This window comes from Elephantulus edwardii, unplaced genomic scaffold, assembly GCF_000299155.1.
Source record: "Elephantulus edwardii isolate Elephantulus edwardi_28Jun2011 unplaced genomic scaffold, EleEdw1.0 scaffold00355, whole genome shotgun sequence".
Lineage (NCBI taxonomy): Eukaryota > Metazoa > Chordata > Mammalia > Macroscelidea > Macroscelididae > Elephantulus > Elephantulus edwardii.
The window spans coordinates 1,475,812-1,493,666 of NW_006400105.1; the positions used below are offsets into that span (position 1 = coordinate 1,475,812).

Below are 17,855 nucleotides of genomic sequence, written 5' to 3' on the forward strand. Positions count from 1 at the left end.
CGGGGAGAAGGGTGCAACAATGAATGAATGGAATTCCAAAATCTCTGTAGATGTTCATTGAAATGAAAAATAAATTTAAAAAAAAAGAATGACCAATTTTCCTACATTCATACTTCTCACATTCCTAGCTCCAATTACTAGTCTGCTTGCAACTGTTCTCTTCCATCCCTCAGTTAATCTAGGCAGCTTTTGAGTCAATAGCAAGATACCTCTGGCATAGGGACTGTGGCCTGGAAGCATACTTGCTGCTCTCTACTTCTTTTTCTTTCCTAGTGATGAGGTTCCTTTCTCAAGGGCTCTGTCCCTGGCTATGTCTGGCTCCATCAGTAAGCCTCTTGTCACAGTCTCTCTATAGTCTAGTTAGTACTCTCTCACACATTGGCCTTGCAGCTGTTGATGATATTGAAGAGGCTGATTAAAGACTAATAATCTATGTGCAATTGAGTTAGCTGGAAAGCACACCCTCACTTGGAGAACAGATTAAAGCAATGGAAAAAAATTTCATTCTGAAAAGTCCTAACAGCACATACTCCCATGAGATTCACTGTTTCTGAAAACCCAATAGAAGATCAACCATAAGTTGGTTCTAAATCAATGACAGTGCAAATTGTTTGTTTACATTATAGCTAAAATGCACCTTAAAAATCAGATTCCCTTCATTTTACTGTTGTCCACATCTTGATAGCACCCCATTACTCTGAAACATGACAGAGTTTGTCTCAATAGAAAACTTGTCTCAATAATTCTTGGCTGAAATAATAATTCAACAAACTTGTTCTGAGACTTCTTATTTTTTGTTTACTTGTCAAAGATTTTTTAAATAAAATAGTTAAAGTGAGAAATATTTTTATGGATCTTCTGCTTTCACCAAATTTTTTAATTAATCATTGTATAATGCTGCCTCTGACTTATCATTCTTTTTAAAAAATCTATTTCTTTTCTTGGTTTCCATGCATTTGTTCATGTGCATTGTGTTTCATAAGTGTACATTATGTTTATATAATCATTTAAATACACCACATTTTATATAATCAATTGCAATTGGTCTATGCCTATTATTACCCATTTCTCACATAGTCTTCCCTATTCTTTCCCCCCAGCTCTGTCCACTATCTTCTGCTATCCTAGTGCTTTTCTTCTCTTCCCCCTTTTCTCATTCTCCTTCCTTTCCCCTTCAACTAACCCCCTGTTTGCACAATAGCAGCCGTATGCATTATTTTTCCTTATGTGACTGCGTTATTTCGCTCAGCATGATCCTCTCTAGTCTCTACCATGTTATACAGTATTTTACAAGATTGTTGTTCATTAGTGCTACATAGTATTCCATTATGTAGATATACCACAATTTCTCAATCCATTCGTTAATGGATATTTGGTCTGTTTCCATTTTCTTGCTATTGTAAATTACATAGGTGTACATTTGTCCATTTATATCTCAATTCTGATTTCCATGGGATATATTTCAATCAGTGAAATAGCTGGGTCATATGGAATTTGTATGTTCAGTTTTTTAAAAATGTCAAACTGGCTTCCATAGCAGTTGTACCATTTTACTATACCACTAGCAGTGTAAGAGCTCCAATCTGTGTATCCTATCCAATATTTATCGTTTGCTGTGTTGTTAATGCTTTACTACTCTTGCTGAGATGAGATACTATCTCATTGTGGTTTTTATTTACAACTCTTTGTCTGCAAGTAATTTTGAGCATTTCTTCATGTGTTTATGAGTCATACAAATGACCTTCTTTGTGAAAAATACTTTCACATCTTTTGTTCATTTGTGATTGGGTTGTTCTTATTTTTTATTGTGGAGGTCATGTAGTATTCTGCAAACTTTTCTTATGAGACTCTTGTCTGAAATATCACTGTCAAATGTTTTTCCTAGGATCTGAGATTTCTCTTCATGCTATAGGAAGAGATTTTTTATGCACACAGGGATTGGATTTTTAGAAAATACCAGTCATTGATTTTATCCTCTCCTGGTTGCACTGGTTTTTTTTTTTTTATATGTTTGAAAGCCTTTTTATACAGCAGGTGAGGGATTCTAAATTTATTTACATTTTTTCTCTTCAGACTTTATATTCTTGGATTTTATCCCTGGATTTCTCTTCCACTTTGAGTTGATTTTTGTGTATTTTGTGAGATGTGGATCCTGTTTCAATTTTCTGCACATCAATGTCCAGTTTTTCCAGCACCATTTCTTTCTCTCTTTTAAAAATTTTCTTGCAATTGTTATTTTTTTTTTAATTTTACACTGGTTTACCTACAAAGTTTGTATACATTGCCCCTCACACTGGATCCGCCTCACCTCCCCAAACCACCCCCCTCCACCCATCAAACCTTGTGACCCCATCATTACCAGCTCCCCGCCAGCCCCCCACCTCTGCCCACCCCTTAGGTCCTCATATGTGTTTTACTAGTTATCTATTTATACAATAATGGTCTTACACAGTATGTGTACTTATGGGACTGAGTTCACTTAGCATAATACTCTCCCGTTCCTCCCAAGTTAGATAGTGATTTAAAAAATCATTGCTCCTTCATGTCAGCACCATTTCTTAAAAAGGTTGTCATTTCCCTGTTTAATAAGATTTGTTACTCTGTCAAAAATCAGTTAAGAGTAGGTAAGTGGATTGATTTCTGGATCCTTATCTTTATTCCACTGATCTATGTGTCTCTCATTGTACCAGTACCGTGCTGTTTTGTAGAAGCTCTAAAGATCAGAAGTGAGATGCTTCCTACTTCAGTTTTGTTTTTCAGAAGAACTTTGATTACTCTAGGTCTTTTTCCTTTCCAAATGAAACCAGAAATTACCTTTTCTATCTCCTTGAAGAAAAAATTTGGTTTCTGTATTGGAATTGCATTGCTTCTGTGTATTGCTTTTGGTAAGATTATCATTTGCACTATGCTGAGTTTTTCTATTCATAAACAGGAACTATGCTTTCATTTAATTAGTTCTCTTATTGTTTCTTGTAGTAGTGTTTTGTGGTTTTCCTTATAAAGGTCTCTTATGTCTGTAATTAAGTTTGTTCCTTAATATTTCATCTTGTAATAGGCTGTTGCAAATCAGATTGCTTTTCTAATTTCCATTTCCATGTTTTCTTTGTTGCTGTACAGATATACAACTGATTTTTGTATGTTCATCTGGTAACCTGCCACTCTATTAAATTGCTCTACGAGATTTAATTTTTTTGGTTGAATCTTTGGCATTTTCTTTGTACAATATCATATCTTCAGCCAATTTGGATACATTTTATTTCCTTTTCTTGCCTTATTGACCTACTAGACCTTCCAATACAATATTGAATAGGAGTGGTTGTTATGAGATCCTTGTCTGGTTGTTGTTTACAAAAGAAATGTCTTTAATATCTCTCCATTGAAAATGATATGACTTTTGGTTTTGGATATAACCTTTTTAAATACTCTGAGGAAATTCTCCTCTATTCCTATTTTGCTGCATGTTTTAATCAGGAAAGGATGTTGAATTTTGTCAGAGCCTTTTTCAGCATCAATTGATAAGACACTATGATTCTTGATCTTTGCTTTATTAATGTGATGAAATATATTAACTGATTTTTCTTGTGGTGAACAATCCCTGCATTCCAGTTTAATCCCACTTAGTTGTGATGAATTTTCAATATACTGTTGGATGCTTTGGCCAGGATTTTTTGAAAAATATTTTTGTGTCTATATTCTATAGCTTTATTTTTTGTGATATCTTTGCCTGGTTTGGGTATTATGCTTCCTTCATAGAATAACTCTGAGAGTGTTTCTTCTTTTTAAGTATTTTAAAATAGATTAAATATAATTGTTAATTTTTTGACTCTACATCTTTGGTGGAATTAACTCATGAATCCATCTGAGCCAGGAGGTTTTTCAGGGGTTTTTTTTTAGGGGGGTTTGTTTTTGTTTTTTGCTGTTGTCCGGTTGGTTTTTTGTTTGTTGTATTTTTTTATTCCAGTGTAGGTGGAGGGGAGCGGAGGGGGATCTTTTTATGACATGGTCAATTTCTTCTTTTGTTTTAGGTCTGTTCAAGTGTTCCACTTCTGTCTCTGGCCATTTGAGCAGGGTGTGAGTTTCTAGGAATTTATCCATTTTCTCTAGGCTTTCAAATTTATCAAAATATAACTTTCCATAGTATTCTGATATTATCAATAAAATTTCAATTGTTGTGATGTCACTTATTTCATGTCTTTTTGAGTTGTCATTCATCTTTCTTTTGTTAAGTTTGTCAATGGTTTGTCTACTTTATTAACACTTTAGAAGAACCACCTCCTGGTTTTGTTGATGATTTCCTACATCTTTCTACCCTATTGATTTCAGCTCTTTTTCTTATAATTTCCTTTCTTTTAAAGGCTGTGGGATTATCTTGTTCTTTTTCTATTTTCTGGAGTTGTGAAATAGTTTATTTTGCTCCTTTCTTCCTTTTTTATGCATTTTCTTATTGACGTTCAAACTGAAGTTGAAGAAAATTAAATAAAATCCATAGGAACCAAACTTTGACCTTAAGTCTATCCCACTTGAATTTCAAAACCATCTCCAACACCAATGAACGAAAACCATATGAGCGGATATCAAGAATATCATCTATGAAGAATGCAAAAAAATAATTACAAAGACAGAAGAGGAAGAAAAGACCAAAATAGATGTCAGATGAGACTCTGAATATTGCATTAGACTTCCAAGAAGCCAAAGCTTAAGGAAGAAATTTAAAAGCTGAACAGAAAATTTCAAAGAGCAGCTTAGGACGACAAGGCAAGATATTATAATGAAATGTGCAAAGAACTGGAGTCAGAAAATCAAAAGGGTCGAACTTACTCAGCATTTCTTAAGTGGAAGGAATTGAAAAACAAATTCAAGCCACTAGTGGCAATACTTAAGGATGCTTTAGGCAGAATGTTAAATGATCCAAGAAGCATTAAAAGAGGATGGAAGGAGTATACAGAGTTACTGTACCAGAAGGAACTGGCTGACACAGAAAAATTTCATGGAACAATGTTATGAGCCTGTGGCGATGAAGGAGGAAGTTCAAGTTGTTCTGAAAGAACTGGCAAAAAACAAGGCTCCAAGAGTCGATGGCATACCAATTGACATATTTCAACAAACAGATACTGCCCTGGATGTGCTCACCAAGTTGTGCCAAGAAATCTGGAGGACAACCACCTGGCCAACTGACGGGAAGAGATCAATATTTGTTCCCATTCCAAAGAAAAGTGATCCTACAGAGTGCATAAATTATCCAAAAATATCATTAATATCACATGCAGGCAAGATTCTGCTGAAAATTATGCAAAACCAACTAGAACAACACATCAACAGAGAACTTCCAGAAGTGTAGGGTGGGTTGAGAAGAGGCCGTTGTGCTAGGGATATTATATCTAAAGTTAGACGGATCTTGGCTGAAAGCAAAGAATACCAGGGGAAAGTCTATTTGTGTTTCATTGCCTATGCAAAGGACAACAAACTGTGGCTGACTCTGAAAAGAATAGCAATCTCAGAGCATTTGATTGTGCTTATGCAAAACATATACTTGAACCATAGATTATCCAGGAAGCTGGGCTGTATGAGGAGAAATGTGGCATCAAGATTGGAGGAATATTCATTAACAACCTGCGTTACGCAGATGATACAACACTGCTTGCTGAAACGGAGAAGGACCTCAAGGGCTTGCTGCAGAAAGTTAACTACTGCAGCCTTCAATATGGATTGAAGCTCCACATCAAGCAAACAAAGATTCTCACCGCTGGGACAATTGGCAGCATTACAATGAATGGTGAAGAGATTTAGATTGTTCACAGTTTTTGTTTGCTTGGCTTCACAATCAGTATTCTTGGTACTATCAGCCAGGAAATCAAGAGATGAATTGCACTGGAAAAGTCAGCTGTCAGGGAATGCTCCAGAGTACTGAAGAATAATGACATAAGGCTGGAGACTAAGGTGTGTCATAGTCTTCAAGACTGCTCATACATACATACATTAGAGAACTGGACAATGAATAGGGATGACTGAAAGAGAATTGATTCCTTTGAGCTGTGGTGCTGGAGAAGAGTATTGAATATACCATGGACTGCTGGGAGAACAAACAGATTTTTCCTTGAGAGGGTGAAACCAGGATGCTCCTTGGAGGCAAGGATTCTGAAACTTGGTCTGACATACTTTGAGCATGTTGCAAGAAGGCACTAGTCCTTGGAAAGGGACATCATGTTTGGGAGGGTGAAAGGACAGCTCAAGAGAGGAAAACCCTTGATGAGATGGATCAGCTCAGTGACTGGGGAAGTGGGAGTAGTGCTGGAGGCTGCTAGTTCAACCTAGCTGAAGCCATTTTATAATTCTCTAAGGATATGTCTGGACATGTTGCCCCACCCTGGGAGGATAGGTTTCGGTTTACTGGGAACGCCCTGCTAACTTTCTGTGTACCAGATAACTTTCAGCTTACTGGAAACAACATGTTATTCTCCCCCACTGCGTACTTCTCCTCCCCCATTGTGCTTCTGTATATAAGCTGTGAGTGCTTTCAATAAAATAGAGACTTGATTGGAAATTCAACTTGTCTCCATGTTTCTGTGCCTCCTGTCCCCCCCCCATTCTCGTTCTTCCCCTCCTAGGGTCACCGTTGAAGATCCCGGTGGGCCAGGGCAGAGTAGGTGTGCCAGAGACAGTGAGGCTGACATAGGATAGAGCAGGGTTTAGGGCTGTTGTACACAGGGTCCCTATGAGTTTCAAGCAACTTGATGACACATAACAATAACAACAACATTGGCCTGACTCCTGAGGGCGCTCTGGTGGTCTAGTGGCAAGAAGATGCACTGCAATCCCAAAGGCAAGTGGTTCGAGGTTACCTGCTGCTATGTAGGAGTATGGGCAATCTTCTCTCGTGTAATTAACTGTCTCTGAAAACTCACTGGAAGGTCAGTTATGGGTCAGTTCCGACTCGATGGTACACAACAACAGCAACAACATGACCTGACTCCTGACGACTGTCTTAATTATAGCCCAAAGTTTTTGATATTACATATTTTCATTTTTAGTTGTTTTGAGGAACTTTTTTCTTTCATATTTTTTTCCTTCTATAACACAGTGGTGCTCAAGAATGGTGATACTTAGATTCAAGCAGGGTCCTCTTTTTGTTAATTTCTAGCTTTATGACTTCGTGGCCGGAAAAGACATTTTGTATTAATTAATGAATATTTATTTATTTAGTTAGTTTGTTGAGGCCTGGGGATTGATTATTTGTATCCTAATATATGGTCAACAGTGGAGAATGTATTGTGTGCACTTGAGAAGAAAATAAAGAGTTTTTGTTGGGTTCTGTTCCATAAATGTTTATGAGTTGACTAATTTGTAGGTTAGCTCTTCTGTGACTTTGTTGAATTTCATTTTTTAAAATATAAAATGTTATGTTAAACTCTTTTTTTTTTAATTTCAACTGCCCTTTGGTGAAAGTAAAGTGTTGAAATACCATATTACTATCGTTGGGTTTTCTATTACTTTTTTCTAAGTTTCTTAACCATGTTTTAATGTATTTTGCAGGCCTATTATTAGGTAGATACATATTAACTAAGGTTACATCATCTTAATATATTGTGCCTTTTGTCATCATAGAGTTCTTCCTTATCTCTCCTTTTTAAATTATATTGGTTTACATACAAAGTTCATAAAGTCTGTATACATTGTGTTTCACACCGAATCTTTCCCTTTTCCTTTACCCATCCCTCCCTTCACCCACCAAATTGTGTGACACTATGATTAAGGTTCCCCCCCCCCCTTTGGATCCTTGTACTCATTCTACAAAATGGTCTTATACCGTATTTCTCTTTATAAGACTGAGGTAGTTCACTCAGCATAATACTCTCCAGTCCCTCCCATATTAGGTAGTAATTTACAAAATCATTACTCCTGTGTACTGCATAGTATTCAATTGTGTGGATTTACCATAATTTCTCAATCCATTCCACTGTGGTTGGGCATTTGGTCTGTTTCCATGTTCCTGTTGGGGTGAATAAGCCTGCTATGAACATTGGTGTACAAGTCTTTGTGCCTCAGTTCTCATTTTCTCAGCATATGTTCCAAGCAGTGGAATAACTAGGTCATATACAATAATAACACCTTCTTTATCTCTTATGGTGTTATCAGAGAGTTGTATCACCAGTCAAGTGATACTAATCCATTTCAAATGGATGTCATTTACTTGCTATATTGTTCCCAACCTTTTATTTTTAGTCTATATTTCTCCTCATTTCTTAAACGTATCTCCTATAGGCAACATATGATTGGTTTTGAGATTTTTATCCATTTTGTTTCTATCTCTCTTTTTTTTTAACCAGTACATTTAAGCCATTCACACTGAATGGGATTCTTGATAGGCCAGGATTCGTTGCCATTTTGCTGCATTTTTTCCCTAATCTTTCTGGTTATTTTGGTTCATCTACTTTCCTCCACTATTTCTTTGTAAAGAACTTCCCTTAGTAATTCTTGTATATGTGGTCTTGTTTTCATGAATTCCTTAAGTTCTTGCTTATCTGCTAATGACCTAATTTCTCCATCATATTTGTTAGAGAGTTTTGCTGGATACAGGATCATTGGCTTTCAATTATTTTCTTTGAGCCTTCTCAAAATACTATTCCATTGTCCTCTTTCTTGCATAATTTCTCCTGAGAAGTCAGAGTTTAATCTAATTGGTTCTCCTTTATAGGTGACTACTTTACTTGTGCTGCTTTAATATTCTATTCTAGTTTTTTATTTGGAGAATTTTACTAGTACATATCTTGATGGGCTTTATTGGGGGGGGTGATATAGTTAGTTTAGCATTTGCTGTCCTTCTTGAATGTATTGAATTGAGTTTTGGGGTTTTTTATGACACTCGGAAAATTTTCACGTTCTTCCTTCCACAATTTTCTCAGTGCTCCTCACCTCACATGCATGATGTCATCCCACATGATTCTAATATTTTCCTCAATTTCCTTATGTCTTCTCTCTGTTTTTCTTCTTGTAAGTTCTCACTGAGGTTCTTGTATTCTAACTTGTTAATTCTCTGTTTCGTCTATTCTGTTCTGATTTTATGTGTCTCCAGTATATTTAAAATTTCTGTAACAACAGTCTTGATACTCCAGATTTAACGTCTATGCTTTTCTGTTGTTTCTTACAACTTGTTAGTTGTACCCTCTCTGTTTTGTGATGATTTTTTAAAAATTCTTCTATCTCTTCATTTATGGTTTCAACTCTTTCTTCCATTGTTTATAGCTTCATCAGTTCTTATTTACGGACCTCAACCTAAGTATATTTCTTCTGCTTTCCTGTCTCTAGGGTATTTATTGGGTTTTGTGACCTGGCCTACTTTTTTAGGAGAAAGCATGTTTAGTTTTTTCATAATATTTGATCTTGCCTGCTACTTTTTTACATTACAGGAAGATCTTGGTATATGTGAGGCAGTTTCTTTTGTGTCTGTGCTGTTAGTTCCTTATGATTTTACTGGTAGAGTTGCACATTTTATGTGTTACCCAATACAATTTCTAGTGCCTGCTGGCTTGTGAGTGGTTATTTTTCCCATTTAACGTGGCACACTTCTCAGCTGTTTGTCCTTGGAGGAGCATGGAGCTGGGTTCTCTTTCTTTGCACATCTAGGATGGACCCACTTCTGCCCTGTATGTAATTTAATGGGAGGGGCCAGTTTCCCTTGCAGTAGCAAAGCTGCTTGCTTGTGTCCTCTCCTGTGGCTGCACTGGAGAAGCTGTTTCCCTCCTGAGCTGGCAAAACTCCTGGATAGCTAATAAAGTCCCGGGAATGCTTTCCAGGACACTTTCCTTCCTAATGATTAACTCTGTACATGCTTGCTGTGTACTTTTGTCCACTCCTGAGGCTGTATGGGAGAGATTGCTTCTTCCTTAACAGATAGAGCCTCTGGGGAGCTGGTAAAGTCCCAGGAATGCAGCCCAGAACACTTTCTTCCCCAAATCTTGGTGCTAAGAAGTACAGGGTTCCTCTACTGATGCTGAATGAGAGGGATTGATTCTCCCTCTCTATTCTCTGATTCCTGGCCGCTGTGAATCTCATAGGATCCTCAGGTATTGCATTTTGAGTCTTACAATTTTTCTTCTGGTCTTTCAGGTTGTGAAATTCTGATATAAGTCTTCCCCTTTGATTGTTCTAATGCCAGTTCTTCACACTAGTCATTGTAATACTTTGATTTGTCTTCTTCAGCTATTCTTTGAAATTGTCTGTTCTTCTCTTTTACTGGAGCATTTCTTCCTTTTTTTTCCTTTTTCTTCTCAGAGACCTCTTCAGAGTAGTGAGAAGCAATGATGTCAGTATAGAGACTAAGATCTGACCGATTAAGATCATAGTCTTCACAACTACCTTCTATGCATCAGAGAGCTGGGCAATGACTAGAGATGGCAGAAGGATTGATTTATTTGAGTTGTGGTGCTGGAGAAGAGGCTTAAACATACCAAGGACTGTCAAGAAAACAAATAGGTGTATCTTGGAGAGGGTGAAACTAAGTTTCTCCTTGGAGGCTAGGATTTTGAAGTACCATTTCACATACTTTGTACATGTGGCTAGGAGGTACAAGTCCTTGGATAAGGACATCTTACTCAGAAGGGTGGAGGGGCAGCACAGAAGAAAAGCCTGGTTGAAATGGATTTATATAGTAACTTAGACAATGATGGTAGGTGCATCACAGTGAGTGAGACAGGCTCAGAGCAGTTTTACATTGGTCGCTATGAGTCATAGGTGACTCAACAGCATATAACAACAAAAGCAAGTAGTCTAGTGTAATTTTTAGTCTTTTCTTTTCATCCATTTGAATCTTTTCTTTCCTCGTTGACTTTGTAATCATCTTTTAATTTCTTCATAGATGATAATCTTTTTTAGTATTTTTTACAAAGTTTGAATACATGATTTTTCCAACAATATCCTTCCCATTTCCTTCACTCCCCTACCCATTCAATTCTTGATGTCATCCCACAACTCTTCAGATCTTTAATCATTTATGTGAAATTCACCAAATCTATTCCTTAATGCTTTTAAAATTCAAGTAGAATAGTTGAGACCTCCACCTTGCACACAAGATGCTTGAGTTGGAGATCCTGGTCTCATGCCACTCCAAAGACAAAGGAAGACATTAAACTTCAAGATAAAAGGTACAATAGAAACTGATCAAGTAGAGCACCTGATCTTACACCACTCAGCCACTTTATAAATGAAGGAGGACATCAAGTCGAGATTCCTGCAGGGCTGCAGTGCAGAACAGAGAGGACCCTAAGGACTTTAGGAAATGCAAATTTTCCCAGAAAATACTTACAGTAGAGTGAATGGCTTACCCCATGGATTGAACATTTTTAACTCAGCAACTAATCAATGACATCATAAAGACAAGAACCACCATCAACTTATGCAGACAAAATAGAAACTGCCAAGCACTTATTAAAAACAAAAATAAGAAACTAACCTCACATAATGTCTAGAAAGCAAAAGGAAGTTTCAAACAGTGTGAAAAAATAAATTAAGCCTTCTCCAAAGAAAGCAGATAATATTGCAGAACTCATGAATACTCCAGAGTTAAGAAGGCAGATGATGTATGCTAATATGGAGACATTAAAAAAAAAACCAACACTACAAATGAAAATACAAATTATGGGAGTGAAGAGAAATTTTTTTGTATTTTCTTTGCTTTTTCTTTTATTTTAGAATGAAATAACCTTATTAGCAACACACTAAATAGGACTATATGAAATACATGTAAGGCATTAAAGATAAAATAGCCAGGAACAAATACCTTCCCTTTCTCACACTTAGAATATTCCTTTACCTGATATATTACTCCTTTCATCCACTGTACTCCTTTCCTTCCATCATTCTTATCTCAAATTTAGCAGTTATTTTGCCTTTTTCTTGTTAAAAATACAAATGTTGATGGTTTTGTGAGTTAACTAAAAAGCATGGAAGCCCTACATCTGTCATTAAATGCTATTTGGTTTTTTTCTTTCTTTTTTTCTATATTTTATTAATTTTCCAAACATTTACAGAGATTTTGGGTTTCCATTCATTCATTGTTGCACTATTCTCTCTACCCTCCTCCCAGTTTGTTCTTGTCCAAATGCCACAGTGCTTGTCAAAGCCAGTTCTGATTAATCTTCTTTGTCAGTGTGTCCTTTGCCATTCCCTATCACAGGAGTGAAGAGAAATTGAAGCCACAAATAAAGGGGATAACATAGAAGCAGAAAACCAGAATAAATATATTAATGAAGAGTTATTTGAACAGATACAGAAGGTACAAATGGTGGAAGAAGCAATGTGAACAACTAGAAAGCAAACACTCCAGAGATATGGAGCTAGAAGAAATGTATTGATGAGAAGGAACTTGCTGAACTATGGAAGAAAATGGAAAAGACGGAAGAATTGAAACTATAGTTAAAGAGATACAAGAACTTAAAAGATCAGCACAAAATAAAGTACAGACAACAAAGAATTGGAAAGAACAGAAATGAATGAGCAAACAATCTTCTAGAATATTAAGATCGAAATGGCAGAACTGTTCAATAGGCTGAAGAAACAAAAAAAATGAACAGAAGATATGGATCAGAGAGTCAGGGAGCTGGGAGATAAGAACCTTAACAGAAACAAATTGCTGCTGTTGTTGTTATTGTTGATTGCTGTCGGGTCAAGCACAACTCATAAAGATCCTATGAACAAAATGCCTGAAGCCTTTTTATAACTCTCGACATTTACTAGAAGAAAAAATTTTAAAAATCTATGGAAGTGGCCTCAGCAGCGGTTGCAGCATGATAACTGAGGCATGCTACACAGAGGCAGCCACGCTGAGGACACCACACAGAGGCAGCCACGCTGGGGACAGCTGTGCAGAATGGCTCTGTAGGAAGGAACTTGATTCCCCTCCCTCATCTCTTGCCTCAAAAGATTAAAAATGGGCTATATAGAAGAACTTCATTTGAAAAAAAATCACAACACTTTAAGGTTAGAAAAACAATGAGAGTGATCATCAAAGAGGAAGTATTAAAGACTGATGTCAAGCTGTTAAATGGTATCCATGAAAATGCAGGTTTAGATTCAACCTCATCTTTTTTTTTTATCTTAATAATTTCCTTTTTTTTAATTTCAATGAACATCTACAGAAATTTTAGAATTCCATTCATTCATTGTTGCATTTTCCCCCCACCCACCCCACCCCCCAGCCTCACCTTTGAAAAATACAGATTATATTAAAGACAAGGAAAACAAATAATGGTATTGAAGAGCTTTACTTTGAGCAAAAGAAAACAGAATGAAAAAACACACTTTGCAACTTAATTGTTAGTGTTAAAAATAAGATGAATGATGATGGAAAGAGTGAACATTTATTTTCTAATAGTATCATTATTCAACCAGATTCTCAACTGACTTCTAAACCACCTGCTAGTCTTTTGGCCTCTGGAGATTCTGCCTTTTAAGTACTGGCCTTTGGTGATTCTGCCTCTGGTGATCCTGCTTCTGATGATCACAACTCTAGTGATCCTGCCTCTGTTAAACCCACATTTGGTGAAATCTCCACTTCAGGTGAGCCCACCACCTCTGGTGAACCTGTTGCTTCTGGTGAACTTTACTCTGGTAAATCTGCTTCTATTGATGCCACGTCTAATGAACTTCCCTCTGATGAAGCCACCTCTGATGAGCCTGCTTCAGGTGATCTGCCTTCTGATGATCAGGCCTCTGATGAGCAATCCTTTGCAGCACCAAGTGCTGGTGAACTGACCTCTGATGAATCAACCTCCAATGAACCAACTTTTGATGAACCAATCTGTGAAACATTGGCTTCTGACGATCAGCCAGCCATTGAACCCTGTTCTGTATCAGTTAGTGAAGCAGTTCCTCAAACTACAGAACCTAGCTGCAATAAAAATTATTATTTTCTTGTAAACAATAAGAATGATGAAAAGTTAGGCAAAACAAATAGTAAAAACTCAACTGAAGAGAAAAATCAAGGTGATGGTAATATTGAAGACAATGAAGAAGCTCTGCAAAAATATAAAACACTTATTTGTTCTGATCTACCTCCTGAAAACGAAAAGAAGGTAGAAGATGGTGTTCCAGAACTTTCTCTTGGAGAAGAGGCTATGACTAATAGTATGGAAATTAAGAAATATTAAGATGAAAATTCTTCAAATCTTATAGAAAATACTAGTAAAAATGTTATAAAGAATGACAAAAATGAGAATATATTAGAAAACACAGATTCCATGGGGACAGGGAAAATTATTCCTATTCTGGAAATGCTTGAACCCACTGAAGATAAACCTATTTGCTTCTCTAAAACTTCTCCCCTTCCAATTGATGAGATTAATCCAGATTTGGAAGAGAAAAATCTAAGGTTCTTTTGGATCACCATCTAAATAAGAAAGCAGTGAGTTTTTTTTTAAAAAGATATTAATGAAATAGAAACAAAAGCAACTGAAATCAACAAGATTAGGAGCTGAATCTTTGAAAGGGTCAATAGTATGGATAGATCATTTGCAAACTTAACAATAGAAAAGAGGTCAGCACAAGTCACAGATAGTTATTAACTAGGGAAAAAACCCCTAAACTTACCACAGTCAAAAAAGAGTGAACTGAGTTGAGAATGACGTCAGAGCCACAACCCTCCAGGAGCCTTGACCTGCCAGGACCCAGCAACCCCCTAGCACCCAAAGATCCTCCAGGACCCACTGCGACCCAGTAACCAACCAGAAATGAGCAGGACAGCTGGAATTTGAGAAAAAGAGAGATCAACCCTGTGAACTTCGATCCCAATAATACTGGGCTGCATCAGGAACTCCTGTCCTGACACCTCTGGCCCTAGACCAGTACACTGGTCCCATGCAACTAGACCACACCAAGAATTCGGGTCCCAATGCCACCATTGCCCCACACCAGGAACTCTGGTCCCAAAGCCTCTGGCCGCCAGAAGGAACTCTGGTACAGATGCTAACACCTGTGCTTGGAGCAGACTTATGTCAAGAGTTATGTTGGAACTTGAGAGAGACACTTTGGGGGGGGGTACTGCTGTTTGGCTGTATCACATGGGACCCCTTAAGCTCAATCAGAAGAGAAAGAGAGAGCTAGAGCTCATTCTCAAATCAAAACGAGGGCTCCTTACTTTTCCAATCATGTCCTGCACTCTGCCTTGCATCTCCTCACATACAGTTCGTCAAATGCCTTTTAGATCAGAGCACCTTGAGCTACCCTAACTGTGGCAGTTGTATGACAGAGAAGATTGCTTTCACAGGCATTTTCTTTACAGATTGAATCAGATCTTCCCTCGCATCGGAAGAGAGAGAGAAGTCCAGGCAGGATAGCTGCCACACCGTCTTCTGGGACACTGACTTCAGATCAAAAAGCTGCTATCTGCTCAGACATGAAGCAGGCTACCACACACCAAAAATTGTCACCCAAAAAAAATAACACGGAATCAATGGACTACCTGAAGCCAGAAATACTGATAAAATTTTCTGATACAGAATTTAAAAGAACAATGATTGAATATTTTCAATGGGTGAAAGACAAACTTGTAGAATTACAGGACATTGCAAGCAAAAACATGGAGAAGCTTAAAAAAACACTCAAAACCAATGCAGATAAAACAAACAAAGCATTAGAGGCTCTAGAAAAACAATAAATTATAATCCAATATATGAAGACCAATATTTCACATGCTGTCAACATGATGGAGGGACACATGACCAGGGCTGAAGAGATTGAAGACGAAACCAGTGAAATAAAACATTGATTTGTCCGCACTGATCTACTAGAACAAAAAGCAGAATCAAAAAAGAAGGAAAAGCTTTTGGCTTTCAGCTCGGAGGAGGCCTCGGTGCAACTTTCTTCGGTCGTCCCGCATCTGGGTTCATCCGACACCAGCCGCCTCTGCCATGCCGCCCAAGTTCGACCCCAACGAGATTAAAGTCGTGTACCTGAGCTGTACCGGTGGGGAAGTCGGTGCCACTTCCGCTCTGGCCCCCAAGATCGGCCCCCTGGGTCTGTCTCCAAAAAAGGTTGGTGGTGACATTGCCAAGGCCACCGGTGACTGGAAGGAACTAAGGATTACAGTGAAACTGACCATTCGGAACAGACAGGCCCAGACTTGAAGTGGTGCTTTCTGCCTCTGCCCTGATCATAAAAGCCCTACAGGAACCACCCAGAGACACAAAGAAGCAGAAAAAGATTAAGCACAGTGGAAATATCACTTTTGATGAGATCGTTGGCATTGCCCGGCAGATGCGACACCAGTCTTTAGTCAGAGAACTCTCTGGAACTATTAAAAAGATCCTGGGAACTTCCCAAACTGTGGGCTGCAATGTTGATGGCCGTCACCCTCATGACATCATAGAAGACATCAACAGTGGTGCTGTGGAATGCCCAGCTAGCTAAGGAACTACAGGTGAAAATATTTCAATAAAGGATTATTTGTTTAAAAAAAGGAAGGAAAAAGAAGAAAACTTAAGACAATTTGGGACACCATCAGGAGAAATAACATGTACATCATCGGAATCCCAGAACAGGACGAAGCAAGTAAAGGCACTGAAAAAGTTGTGGAAGAATTACTAGAAGAAAACTTTCCAGGCATAATGAAGAAATAAAGAATAAATATTGAAAAAGCTGAGAGAACACCATATAGAATAGATCACAAAAGAAAAACAACAAGACATATCACAGTCAAATATGCCAGAATCAAAGGTCAGGAGAGAATTCTAAAAGCAGCAAGGGAGAAACAAAGAGTAACCTCTAAGGGAGAGCAACTAACATTAAGTGTAAATTTCTCAGCAGAAAATATGCAATCAAGAAAACAGTGGAGAGATATATATTGAACACTCATACAATACAGCTATTAACAAAGAACACTGTGCCCAGAAAAACTATCAGATATGAAGGAGAGATCAAGATATTCCCAGAAAAACAGAACCTAGGGGAGTTAGTAAAAACAAGACCAGCATTGCAATAAACACTGAGAGATGTCCTTTTTACAGAGGTGCCACAGAAAGCAAGATGGACTAGCAACAACACTAAAAACAACTCAATAAAAAGGTAGCAATAAAACCTTATGTCTCAATAATCAGACTGAATGTAAATGGTTTAAATGCGCCACCAAAAAGAAAAAGAGTAGCGGATTGTATATTTTTTAAAAATCCATCAATATGCTACCTACAAGACAAACACCTGAAAAATCAAGATAGACTAAAAATTGAAGGATGGGAACAAAATATACGAAGCAAATGGCAGCCAACCAAGCAACCAACCAACCAAACAAACAAACCAGGAAGAAAGATATTACTATTGGATAAACAGATTTCAATTTAAAAAAAAATCATAAAGGACAAGGAAGGTCACTAAATAATGATTAGAGTCAATAGCACAAGAAGACAACAATAACAAATATCTATGTACCAAGTGAAAGACCTACAAAATATATAAAACAAACATTAACAAAATTGAAAAAGGAAATAGACAACACCACTATAGAAGTTGGAAAATTCAATGCCCTACTCTCAAGAAAACACAAAACTCCTAGAAATTAACTCAACAAATATGCTGAAGAATTAAACCACACAATAAACCAACTCAACCTCATAGATACTTATTGGCTAATGCACCCTGAAAGACAAGGTATACCTTCTTCTCCAATGTGCATGAAATATTCTCCAGAATAGATTAAATTTTAGGCCAAAAGGAAAGCATCAATAAATTAAAAAGAAAAAAAACCCACATAAATAATACAAAGCATCTTCTCAGACCACAATGCTTCAAAATTAGAAATTTATCACAAGAGGAAACAAAAAAGAAAAACATACATTTGGAAGGTGAACAATGCCTTGTTGAACATGAGTGCA

General features: G+C 37.3%; 1 protein-coding gene across 1 annotated transcript in view; it reads right to left on the reverse strand.

Annotated features, from left to right (window-relative positions):
• The window catches only part of LOC102875920 (androgen receptor-like), a 699,071-nt gene that overhangs the window by 449,941 nt on the left and 231,275 nt on the right, over nucleotides 1–17,855 (reverse strand). The gene's annotated exons all lie outside the window — the stretch shown is intronic.